At 26.6% G+C, this 13,852-nt stretch overlaps 1 protein-coding gene across 1 annotated transcript in view; it reads right to left on the reverse strand.

Annotated features, from left to right (window-relative positions):
• LOC107438948 (rhomboid-related protein 2) overlaps nt 1-13,852 on the reverse strand; it is a 303,078-nt gene that overhangs the window by 211,578 nt on the left and 77,648 nt on the right. Inside the window, exon 2 of the mRNA XM_043042883.2 lies at nt 3,816-3,924. The gene's annotated coding sequence lies outside the window, so the exon portion shown is untranslated. The remainder of the gene's footprint in view (nt 1-3,815; nt 3,925-13,852) is intronic.

A 13,852-nucleotide genomic window follows, 5' to 3' on the forward strand; every position in this document is an offset into this window, starting at 1 on the left:
AATATATCCTATGGTAATAACATCATTTATTAGCTGGATTATAATTATAAACTGAATGAATGATTTTTCAACTCCATTCCAAAATGATAAACTGTTTTTTATTCCATGCTTTTTACAAAATATTTTACGCCATTCTTGATTTTAATTTGAAAGTTTCAAAGTATGCATTACATTTTAATAAATTGTTTGAACAAAATTTTTAATTTAAATCACCGAAATACGAACGAAAATAAACAAACAAAATATTGCACGAGAAAAGTTTGTCTATTAAATTTAGTATTAATACTACATATAGAGAATACTAAAATAGCATCTAAACGATGATATCCGCAAGAAAATCAATGCACAATATAAGATCTCACACAAACAAAATGTAGTATTCATACCATGTATGAAAAATATCTGTCAATTTTACAATATTATGCGGTTAAAAGTATACGGACATAAAATCTCGCATTAAAATATCGAGCAAACAAAATATTATATGGGGGCATTTTGATAAAACAGTCCTTAACATAAATATTGCCTATACAAATATCTCAATTCTAAAATATTATGCGAGCAAAAGTATCCGGCCACAAAATCTTTCGTTAAAATATCTAACAAACAAAATATTACATGGGGGCATTTTGATAAAACAAACCTTAATATAAATATTGCCTATACGAATATCTTTTAATCCCACAATACTGAAAAAAAGTATCCGAACACAAATCTCGCTTTAATATATAGAGCTAACAAATACTTACATAGCAACATTTTGATAAAATAAACTGTAAAATAAATACTACCTTTACGAACATCAATCAATTCTTCAATATTATTTAAACAAAAGTATCCTAGGACAAAATCTCTCCTTAAAATATCTAACAAACAAAATTTTACATGGGGGCAGTTCGATAAAATAAACCGTATCATAAATACTGCGTATACAAAGTATCTTGCAATTTTATAATATCAGGAGAACAAAACTATGCGAAGACAAAATTTCGAAGAAAATGAAATCTTGCATGGGGACATTTTGATAAAACAAACCGTAACATAAATACTGCCAAGAATATCTATAAATTCTACAATATCATGCGAACTAAGGTATCCAAAGACAAATTCTTCCATTCAAATATCGAGCAAATAAAATCTTACAAGGGGACATTTCAGTAAAGCGAAACGTAACACAAATCCGTGTATATAGAATGTTTCTCATTTATTCGAAAACATGAGAGCAACACAATACGCGGACAAAAGTCACTCGTTTAAAAAAAAAAAATAATAAANAAAATAAAAAAAAAAAAAAAAAATTAAAAAAAAAACCTCAGACAAATCTTACTCAGAAACAATTCCCTTAAAAAAAATGTAACAGAATATCTCTCAATATACACGATATCATCCGAACAGCAATATCCGAACAATATATCTGTCAACAAAATCATGTACAAGTTACTTGCAAAAATATAGCATAAAATATAAATAAAAATATAATATAAAAATGTAATATAAAAATGTAATATATAAAGCATGTACAAAGTGCCCCAGTCTGAAATAGAAAGTTTCGAGTAAATGAAAAAAAATAGCATTTACAAAATACTATCTCGTTACAGCACATTCAATATATCTTATACAAAATAATATTATTATATATATTTTAATATTAGGAGTACGAAATGTTTTCCCATGCACTCTATTTTCTCCCTGAACAGCAACAAAAAAAAAAGAAGAAAACACTTTTTCTTTCTACGATACTTATGAAAAAAAAAATCGAAATCTTATTTACCAAACGATTTATTTCATTGTTACTTCTCAACTCCATTGGCGCTTATTAGGGTAAAAGCGCAAATTCAAATCAAGGTGAAGGCGTTGAACTTCTCACAAGGTAACAAGGTGAGTTGATGAACCTCTTCCTACAACATTGGGCAGAAAGAGTTACCACACTTGCGGATGTTACAAGAATTTCTACTTGGCCGAGTTTTTTTGTTTTCTATAAATAAGACAGTCAACTAATCATTACTCACTATGAGTATTAACACTTCAGCCGTTTGACAGCTGAATAAATTTGTCTTCTTTTCTTCAGGCTTTGTAAGCTTACACATAACGCTTTTATTTTCTTAAAAGATAATTCTCTTTAATGTACTTAATGAAGAAAACCTTAGACTGAGTTATTTATTAATTTAATGCTTCTAATTAATGGATTGCTGTTAGTTAAAAATATTTCAAACAACCTAGTGATTTCGTTATGTAAGTTATAACGTTTTACATGCATTTGTTTGGATGGGTTTCTAATATTTCCACGAAACGTAACATGGGAGAAATATTTTCATATATATTTGTTTAGAGAAGTTTTTTTTTTGTTACTTGAAAGTATTTAAACTATTCTAGCAATTATGAAATATAGGTAATACATTTTCAAATGTATTTGTTAAGGAACAATAATGTAATTAAGTTTAGGAAGTGTCATAGTATGGCTCAACTTAGTAGTATAGTAAGTTTGCAACAAATTCGAACGAAATATTGCTGAACAAGAAGCTCCAAAATTTTATACATGTAATTTTAGTGTCTGTCTAATTTTTCAAAGAACAATACTAAAAAAAACGGACCACTTGAATATCTTTTGATTTTATAATTGGATCTTCACTTTCTAGGACACCATCTTAATGGTTCGAAGGGGTGACTTCAAATGTGATAATTAATTAGGCAGTCTAAAGTTTAGCCCCCTGAATGTTAATTTTAATTGTGGGTATTTCGCCTTATCTCGAAAACTGTTTAAGTAAGGTGAAAAGTTTTTGCACACAATTATAAAATCCGTTTATTAAAATAATTCCATGAAAAAAGTAAAATTCAGTAAGTATTCATAAGTTAATTTTTTATCATTTAATTTAATAATAGTCAAACAATTTTTGAACTGTAAGGTGTAAAACTTTTTTACATCCTTTTAAAATATCTAATTTCACATGGCAGAATGCAAAATTTGAAAGAAATCGGTTGAATTGTTCCTGATGAATTGAATTATTAACATACGAACATTCGATTTCTCAGGAACTATTCAAACGATTTTACACAGAATTTGTATTTTCCCATGTAAAATTAGATGCTTTAAAATGGCTTAAAAAATTGTGTACCTTACAATTCAAAAATTGTTTCACTATTATTAAATAATAAAAAATAATAAATGCTGACTAAAACCTATTTCTTGCCTGAAATTATCTTTAAATAAACTAATTTTACAATCATGTGCAAAATTTCTTCATTTTACTTAAAATGCTCTCGAGATACGGCGAGATAAGCAAAAAGGGAAATTAGCATTCAGGGGGCTAAGCTTTGAACTGTTCTCCTGACCAAACTATGGAGACCTTATTTCCCGGATTAGGACCACCCCCTATATCTTGGAGGTCGAAAATCCAAATCCATTGAAAAAAAGGTATGCTTATTCAGAGAAAGTACATTTTTGTGTCTGATTTCTTAACTTAAAATATCGTCTGAACTAATTAATTGCCATATTTAAAATCACTCCCTCAAACCATTAAGATTGAGTCCTAGAATGTGAAGACCCAATCTTATATCAAAATGTATTCAAGGTGGTCCATTTTATGTGACGCACTGTACTATTGTATTTTTAATACTATGGAACGAAAATTTATTTCTCTGTATATTATATGACTTCTTCGTTTAATACCTAATTTTTTCACTGATGGATTTTTGAATGCAAATGAATGTAAAAAATGTTGCTTTAAAAGAAATTGCTTCGAATAATAATTTAAACTCGGAAAAATTATAACTAAAAGGCTGTCATAAAATTTATCTTTATAATTTAAATGACTTACCGTATTATCGGAATAATATTCGATCCTTATTTATTCGAAATTCGAAATTTTTTTTTGCATTCGTGGTGTAAGTCGTTTCCTTGATTCACTCATGATTCTTTCATAAAACCTAAAAAGATAAAAACAAAAACAGCATGAGATGTCGCGCTTAAAAAAATCTTCAATAAACATTTAGAGTGAAAAAGAGAGTTTTTTTTAATAAGAAGTTGTGGAGCACGTTGCACCACAATATCAAGTAAACTTGCAGCAACGCAATATGTTGCCAACGTTGAAAACGTTTTCAATTATGCTATTTGAAGTTTTGGAGTGACAACCAAAATATCGAGAAACCTTAAAGCAACCTAATAGGGTGTCAAAAGTGCTTTAGACTACGCTACTCGCAGTATACAAGAACATTCCACCATAAAATATCAGAACATCCATACCTGACGAACCTTAGCAATAAATCTTGATTATCTTATTTCTTTTAGGAATCATCTCATATCAAAGTTGGTAAAATTCTGATTCAAACAGTATATTTTAAACATATATTTTCCCTGAAGCATCAATACGTGAAGAACTTTAGCAGCAAGACTTGACTTACTTATTCCTTTTAGGAATCATCTCGTATCATAAGATCACTCTGATTCAAACTGTATATTTCTAATTGCACATATTTATCTCTGCAGCATCAAAAAGTGACAAACCTTAGCAATAAAACTTGATTATCTTATTTCTTTTAGGAATCATCTCATATCAAAGTTGGTAAAATTCTGTTTCAAACGGTATATTTTAAACATATATTTTCCCTGAAGCATAAATACGTGACGAACCTTAGCAGCAAGAATTGACTTACTTATTTCTTCTAGGAATCATCTCGTATCATAAGATCACTCTGATTCAAACTGTATATTTCTAATTGCACATTTTTTTCTCTGCAGCATCAAAAAGTGACAAACCTTAGCAATAAAACTTGATTATCTTATTTCTTTTAGGAATCATCTCATATCAAAGTTGGTAAAATTCTGATTCAAATGGTATATTTTAAGCATATATTTTCCCTGAAGCATAAATACGTGACGAACCTTAGCAGCAAGACTTGACTTACTAATTTCCTTAGGAATCATCTCGTATCATAAGATCACTCTGATTCAAACTGTATATTTCTAATTGCACATTTTTTTCTCTGCAGCATCAAAAAGTGACAAACCCTAGCAATATAACTTGATTATCTTATTTCTTTTAGGAATCATCCCATATCAAAGTTGGTAAAATTCTGATTCAAATGGTATATTTCAAACATATATTTTCCCTGAAGCATAAATACGTGACGAACCTTTGCAGCAAGAATTGACTTACTTATTTCTTCTAGGAATCATCTCGTATCATAAGATCATTCTGATTCAAACTGTATATTTCTAATTGCACATTCTTTTCTCTGCAGCATCAAAAAGTGACAAACCTTAGCAATAAAACTTGATTACCTTATTTCTTTTAGGAATCATCTCATATCAAAGTTGGTAAAATTCTGATTCAAACGGTATATTTCAAACATATATTTTTCCTGAAGCATCAATACGTGACGAACCTTAGCAGCAGGACTTGACTTACTTATTCCTTTTAGGAATCATCTCGTATCATAAGATCACTCTGTTTCAAATTGTATATTTCTAATTGCACATTTTTTTCTCTGCAGCATCAAAAAGTGACAAACCTTAGCAATAAAACTTGATTATCTTATTTATTTTAGGAATCATCTCATATCAAAGTAGGTAAAAATAATTGTTTAAACGCGTCATCAATAAAACTTGGCTATCTTATTTCTTTCAAGAGTTATCACTTTATCAAAGCTAGTAATATAATTCCGATTCAAATAGTATATTTAAAAATTTATTTTTTCCCTGCAGCATTAAAACGTGATCGATCTCATCACTAAAACTTAGCTATCTTATTTCTTTTCGGAGCTATCATGTATCAAAGTTAATGAGACTATCTTCATTCATTTTGTATTCTTTTAACTGCAATTTTTTTCCTGGGAAAAGTAAATAATACAACTCGGGGCTATCTTATTTATTTTAGAAACTATCACAAAGTTAAGAAAACTCTTATTCGAGTAGTTTATTCTGAAATTTTTTTTGTGTTTTACAAAAGTTACAAACAAGAAAGAAACAACAATAATAAAATGAAATAGTTACCTAACTTATTTTTAAAAAATGGTTATCGTGGTAGGAAATAAAAATAAAAGTTATGATAACTAATTAATTATTTAACGCATCGACAAAAGATCTTTAATTGCTTATCTAAGGGCCTACATAGTGGTAACATACGCATCATTTTATAAAAAAAGTATAATGTCAATTATTTTATTTGAGCATTTAAACCATATTTGGTCAATAAAATAATAATAAAAACTAAATATATCTTCAGAATAATTATTATTTGAATGTAAATTATTAAATATTAAACTAAAAAAATTGTTAAACTGGAGTGAAGTTTTAGCAAGATTCAACCCAGTAAAGAGCATAAAAAAATACACTGAAAAAGAAAATAATGGTTCGATATTCTAAAAGAACATCGAATCAATATTTTCTTTTATTGTAATACTGTTTGATAAAGAAAGACACAATTTCCAATAGATAGCTTGTTTTTTCCTCTGTTGCCAATTAGTTCTTCTTCAAAGAGACATATACAGAGAACTTAGCCAAGTATATTTCAAGACAAAGCTAATAAGATAGTTAAATCAATATAATAAAGAATTTGAGGAAGAGGAATATGTAACATTTATCACGAAAATGGCAGAAGTCAATATCTATTTTAAGACGACATATTTTAATTCTAAAAATAATAATAAACGCATTTATAATTTTAAAAAAATCAGTTAATTCTCCAAGTAAAAATTTAAAAGTTTTAATTTAATTCATTAATTTATTTATTAATTGGAACTGACTAGGCATGAAAATACTCAATCACATATTATTATTAGTTGAGTAACATAAATAAGTTTAATTTCCATACTCTTAAACTATATTAAATTACATTTAGCTAAACTCATTTTTTTAAATATAATTTTTCTGCTTCTGTTTGTGAAAAAAGATTTATCAAAAAAGAAGAACGAAATCAATTTAAATTAAGAACTGAATCAAATGAAGGTTTCGTTAAATCAAACAAAAAGCTGAATCAAAGGAGGAAGTGTTGAGATGAAAATAAGAACTGAATCAAAGGAAGAACTGTTGGTAGGTAATTAAAATTGAATCAAATTAAAACTCATTTGTTTAAATTGAATCAAATGAAGAACTCATTATTTCAAAGTGCGAACTGCATCAAATGAAGAATTTATTAGTTCAAATGAAGACCTCGTTAATTTAAATTAAGAACTGAATTAAAAAAATAACTCATTAATTCATATTAAAAACTGAGTGAACCTGATTAATTCAAATTTAATTTAGTTTATTGAAGCTTAAATTTAAATTAAAAAACTTAAATTAATTACATAAACAATAAATTTATACTTATTATTAAGAAAATATTATTATAAATAATAAAGGGTATTATTATAAAAAATCAGTCAATTTCTTAGATATTAATTTAAAGTTCATATTTATTTTTTTTATTAATTGGAACTGATTAACAAAAAATACTTATTTATAAATTATTATTAGTTGAGTATCATAAATAAGTTTTCATACACTGAAACTATACTAAATTACGTGAAAAAACTTCTGAATTAAAATGAATTTCTCTGCCTTTGCTTATGACAAGAGACAGATTAAAAAGGGTCACGAGATTAATTTAAATTAAGAACTGAATAAATTGAAGAACTCGATAAATCAAATCAAAAACTCAACCAAGGAAAAACTGCTGACATGGAAATAAGAACTGAATCAAAAGAGAAACTGTTGGTGAGTAATTAAGAACTGAATCAAATGAAAAACTCTTTTATTTGAACTGAATCAAATAAAGATGTTGTTAATTCAATAAAAATTTATTATTTAGTATTTAAATATTATTTAGTATTTAAATTATTATTTATTATTATTATTTATTATTACTAACGAAGAGTTTATTATTTAAAATTAAGAACTGAAATTAAAAAAGAGCTTAGTAATTGAATTAAATGAAATTCGTTAATTGAAATGAAAAAAACTCGTTAATCTAATTCAAGAACAGAATCAAATGAAAAACTTATTCATTCATAATGAGAACTGAATGAATCTAATTAGTTCAAATTTAAATTAATTTATTTAATGGGAACTTAAATTTAAATTACGAAATATAAATTATTTACATTAGGAATAAATGTATACATATATACTATTCAGAAAATATTATTACTACTATCACTATTATTATATTAAAAATTTTGTTTTATACTATGCTTTATATTAAACTTTTTTAGTTTAGAATTCCACCAGCAATAAAATTATTAGAGCATTACTATTTTCAAATCACCGCAAACTCCTTTTAAGCTTAACTATATTTTGAAAAATAACAATTTTTAAACTATTCTTTTTAAACTATGTTAACGATTCTACTATGTTTAACTTATTCAAAAGTATATATTATAGTACTTTAAAATTTCCTTCTTAGAGTACGGAAAATATTGCAAAACTGNTATTTTAAACCGGCATATTTTAATTCTAAAAATAATAATAAAAGTATGATAATAAAAGTATTATAATAAAAGATCATTTAATTTCCGAGGTAAAAATTTAAAATTTTTTATTTTATTAATTTATTTATTATCTGGAACTGATTAAACATGAAAATACTTAATCATAAATTATCATTAGTTGAGTAGCATAAATAAGTTTAATTTCCATACTCTTAAACTAGATTAAATTGCGTCTAGCTACATTAATTCTTTAAATAAAATTTTTCTACTTCTGTTTGTGAAAAGAGATTTATTAAAAAAGAAGCACGAAATCAATTTAAATTAGGAACTGAATCAAATGAAGATTATGTTAAATCAAACAAAAGGCTGAATCAAAGGAAGATGTGTTGAGATGAAAATAAGAACTGAATCAGAAGAACTATTGGTGGGTAATTGAAAACTGAATCAAATAAAAACTCATTTGCTAAAATTAAGTACTCATTAATTCAAATAGAGAACTGCATCAAATGAAGAATTTATTCATTCAAATGAAGACCTCGTTAATTTAAATTTAGAACTGAATTTAAAAAATAACTCATTAATTCACATTAAACTTCTGAATTAAAATGAATTTCTTTGCATCTGTTTTTGACAAGAGACAGATTAAAAAGTGGTCACGAGAATTATTTAAAGTAAGAACTGAATAAAATTGAAGAACTCTATAAACCAAATTAAAAGCTCAACCAAAGAAAAACTGTTGAAATGGAAATAAGAACTGAATCAAAGGAAGAACTGTTGTTAAGTAATTAAGAGCTGAATCAAATGAAAAATTCTTTCATTTAAATTAAGCACTGAATCAAATGAAGATGTTGTTAATTCAAATTTAAAGAACTACATCTAATGAAGAGTTTATTATTTAAAATTAAGAACCGAAATTAAAAAAATAACTTAATATTCTAATTAAGAATTGAATCAAATGAAATTCGTTAAGTCAAATAAAGAACTCATTAATTCAAATTAGGAACAGAATCAAATAAAAAACTTATTAATTCACAATAAGAACTGAATGAATCTAATTAATTCAAATTTTAAATTAATTTATTTAATAGAAACTTAAAATTCAAATTGCAAAATATAAATTATTTACATTAAAAATAAATGTATACACATATACGATTCAGAAAATATTATTACTACTATTACTATTATATTAAAAATTTTGTTTTATACTGTGCTTTATATTAAACTTTTTTAGTTTAGAATTCCACCAGCAATAAAATTATTAAAGCATTACTATTTTCAAATCACCGCAAACTCCTTTTAAGCTTAACTATATTTTGAAAAATAACAATTTTTAAACTATGTTAAACTATTCTTTTTAAACTACGTTAACGATTCTACTATGTTTAACTTATTCAAAAGTATATATTATATTACTTTAAAATTTCCTTCTTAGAGTACGGAAAATATTGCAAAACTGGTCTCAATTTAGTATTATATAAACTTATTTCTACTGGATTTAATTAAATGTACATTAAAATGGCTTAAATCTTGATTTAGTTATACTGTGTCGTTACTTTTCACGCATAAAATAATTTTAGAGCCTGAGATTAAATGTATCAAGACCTCCTTGATTGCTGGTAAAAATACAAAGGTGGTTATTAGAAATAACTTTTATACAACAATGACCCCATCCATAACGCGTTTTTTTTACTACATATAGATGGCAGCACTTAATTTAATTTTTTATTTTTTACCAATTATTTTATACAAGGAAGCTAGAAGCACATGCTTTATTTTTTTCTTCTTAGCAATTTTTATTAACTCTTACATTAGTCAATCTGCATTTAACGTAATTTTTGTTTTATTTTTCTTCATATCATTACGTTTGTTTTGTTCTTTTTCTGCTTTAATTTCAAACTAATTTACAAATATATTATTTTTTCGATGCGTTATAAGGAATAACAAGTAAACGAACTAGAGAAAGCAAATGTCACTTGTTGTATTAATAAGAAAGAAGGAAAAAAAGATAAATTCTCTGATTGTGCCAATGTTTTCTAAATTCAGAAATCTAAATTGGAGTATTCAAATGATTGTCACAACTGTAATTATCGATTGTTTGCATTAAAATAAGTACTTTTATAAAAAAAATTACTTTGAAGCATTTTCAGAATATTATAAGAGTTTTCTAATTTTCTAGATCAAGATGGAAAAAAAGTATTCCAAATTAGTTACATAAAGATGAAAATTTTTATTTACTAGTTAAAAGTTGAATTTAGTCATCTAGAAAAGAATTCCTATTTTAAATCGATTCATTTTTTAAGGAACGTAACAAATCATATTTTCTCCTTTAATCATAGTAGAAAATTATTTGAGATGAATGAATTTTCGAAAAAGAATTCTCAATCTAAGATGATGAATGTCAGTACAGATATTCAAAATATAATTAAATTTTAAACAAAACTTTTGCAAACGAATCCTTGATGTAATGTTTGTTTAGAAAAAGTAGTTTCATATAAATTTATAATAAAAAAAATTGTGTAGAAATTTAATTTCAATTATATATTTTTGCGCATTTTAATCTATTTAAACATACAGAAAATGAAACGTCTTGTGCAAATTGCGATGGTTATATAGCAGAGAAATTTAAAAAATAAATAAATAAGTAAAGCACTCTCGCAACAGTCGATTGTTGGTCAAGATGTCTTTGAGACTAAGACTCCATAATTTCAAGACCAATGGGATACTGATTGCATTGTGCACCATCCACCTTTACTTCTCTAGACAAGTTTGTACCCATCGATCCGAATCTGCGAGGGCTACAACTCTGTAAAAATTCCTGATCAAATTACCGTATAAAGTACAAGCATTTTGGGTGCATCGTCTGCTAAATCAATTTTACTGTAAAATCTATACCGTATTTTACGGTAAAATGGTGCGGTAATTGCGGGAATTTACCGTAAAGTAATAAGTCACAATTTTTACAGTAGTATTTATTTAGTTACAGTGATTCAGTGATTTTTACTGTAATTTTTGCCGCAAAAATTACGGTAAATCAGATTTTTTTTGCTCCAATAAAAATGGATTTTACCGTAAAAAGTATCGGCACCCTGAGTGCCTCTACTTTTTACCGTACTTCAATCCGGAATTTTTTATAATGAAGAAGGGTTCTAAGGGCTCCAGAGGGGTAAGAAACCTGGATCTGAGTTCTTTAATCAATTATCATCTAGGCTCTCAAACTGTAATTATGTTAACCTAAAGATTATTTAATTAATTATTAAAATTTAAAATTATTATTAAAAAACGATTATGGATAACATACATGTGTATTTTGTTCAATTTTCGAAAGCAATGTTATACTTTTTTCCTAAAAGTTTTGATTTAAAAAACCAAGGAACGCTAATGCATAAAAACGCTGAGAAATTCTGTAACATTATTAATGAAAACCTAAATTCAATGAAAAATACTCCAAATCTATTTTATCGAGCCGCGGTGGCACAGATGATAGAGCGTTCACCAACCGATGAGGTGTCCAGGTTCGAATTCCAGCGCCGACTGGTTGATTCGAATTCTGCTCCCGATTCACACTGATTTCAGCGCTGACGTGAAATATCCTCAGTGGTAGATGGATCATGGATTAGAGTCTCCTTGTCGTGAGGATAACCATGGGAGGTTTTCGTAGTTTTCCTCTCCATGTAACGCAAATGCGGGTTACTTTCATCAGAAAGTCCTTCAGTTTGTCCCAATCCAGGAGTTTCTTTTCCTTCTGGATAGGGTTCAAAATGCATTGGGTTTCAAGGCTACAGAGTCGAACATTCATATTCATAAACTTAGAATTGGTTCGACAATTCAACCCCGGTAATGAACAAAAAAATTCTATTTTATTATTATTATTAGTTATGTTGTCCCAGATTTTTGAAGAACTTTTTTTTATCAATTTTGGCTCAGGTGTGGAAACTGTATAATATATTATGCGCCAATGACACAAAAAATAATTACATTCAAATTCTGCAGTTCGGAGTCACATAAGAAAAGGTTTAATTGTATTGTTTCTTACTATGAAATTATTCCCATAAGGTTTAGTTTGGGACAACTACAATAAAAAGATTTCATATTCAGCATAAAAATATTAAAAAATTTATTACAGTTTACAGCATTTTGTGAAAGCTTTCCATATTTAGCATAAATTTATATGCTTTTCTCTCAATGACAATTTTTAAATTATGTTTGTGCATCTTCGAAAAAAAACAGACTAATAGAAAGAAAAAAATCATTTCTTAGTCATAGTATGAAATAAAAACATATGTTCCTTAATCCAATAGTAACAAGCAATCATTATTTTCTTAGAAGAAAAAAATCATTCGAAATAGTTTTTAATAAAATGTTTTGTATACAGATTCAAACTGGAACATATCTTTTTACTTAAATTTTTTTAAGGATGACAAAACGGAAAAAAAGATGAGTTACAATAACAAGTTAGAAAAATTAAGCTGCGAACTTTAACATACTTTCTTTTCATAAAAATGAAGTGTACAAACATATTTCGGAATAAATTTTCCAAATAAAATATCGAAAAGGAAAATGGTGTATGGACAGTCATCAATTTTATTTCTTTGAAAATAGTTGTAAAAATCTTTTTCTGGATAAACGCCAACGTAAAAAAAATTATATGGATACAATGTCAAACTGGTAAGCTTTCAACGATTTCAGAAGCTTAAATATAATCTATACTTTGTACAAATAGTAAAAGAAATGTTTACTATATAATGTTAAATTTAGTAATCCCGGTAGCAGAATTTATGGAATAAATCTGTAGCACTTTTTTCATAAGTTCAAATTCGTTTGCGGTTTAAAAAAAATTACTGTAACACATGGAGAAGAAAAATTATATATATATATAATTCCATGATACATATATAATTTTACTAGCAAAATCAAACTATACTGTATTTAAACCATTTATTAGGAAATTTTTAGGTTTATATGGTAACGGCTTACTAAAAGTTCTGTCCTTCAAAATTATAGTTCCTATTACCACACACTTAATAAAAATACAACACTAAAAAGTAAATTTAACCGAATAGATGGTAATAACAGTAACTATAAATAGTAACTATATAATGTTAAATTAGGTAATCAGTGGAATCCGTGGATCCTGAATTTATGGAGTAAATCTATAGCGCTTTCTTCATAAATCTAAATTCGTTTGTGATCCCAATGCGGTTAAACAAAGATTACTGTCATACGCAGAAGGAAAAAAATTCTGGCAAAAATTTTTTATTGTATGGTAAGGTCATTTCTAGTAAAATAAACAACGACGTAGTTTTACTTGCAAAATCAAAATATATACAATATTACAACCATTCATTTCGTAATTTTTCCGCTCATATGGTAATGGTTAACAATAAATTTGGGGTTTTAAAATTATAGTTCTCATTACCACATATTTAGTTAAAAAGACAAAACT

The sequence above is a fragment of the Parasteatoda tepidariorum genome, chromosome 5 (assembly GCF_043381705.1).
Source record: "Parasteatoda tepidariorum isolate YZ-2023 chromosome 5, CAS_Ptep_4.0, whole genome shotgun sequence".
NCBI lineage: Eukaryota > Metazoa > Arthropoda > Arachnida > Araneae > Theridiidae > Parasteatoda > Parasteatoda tepidariorum.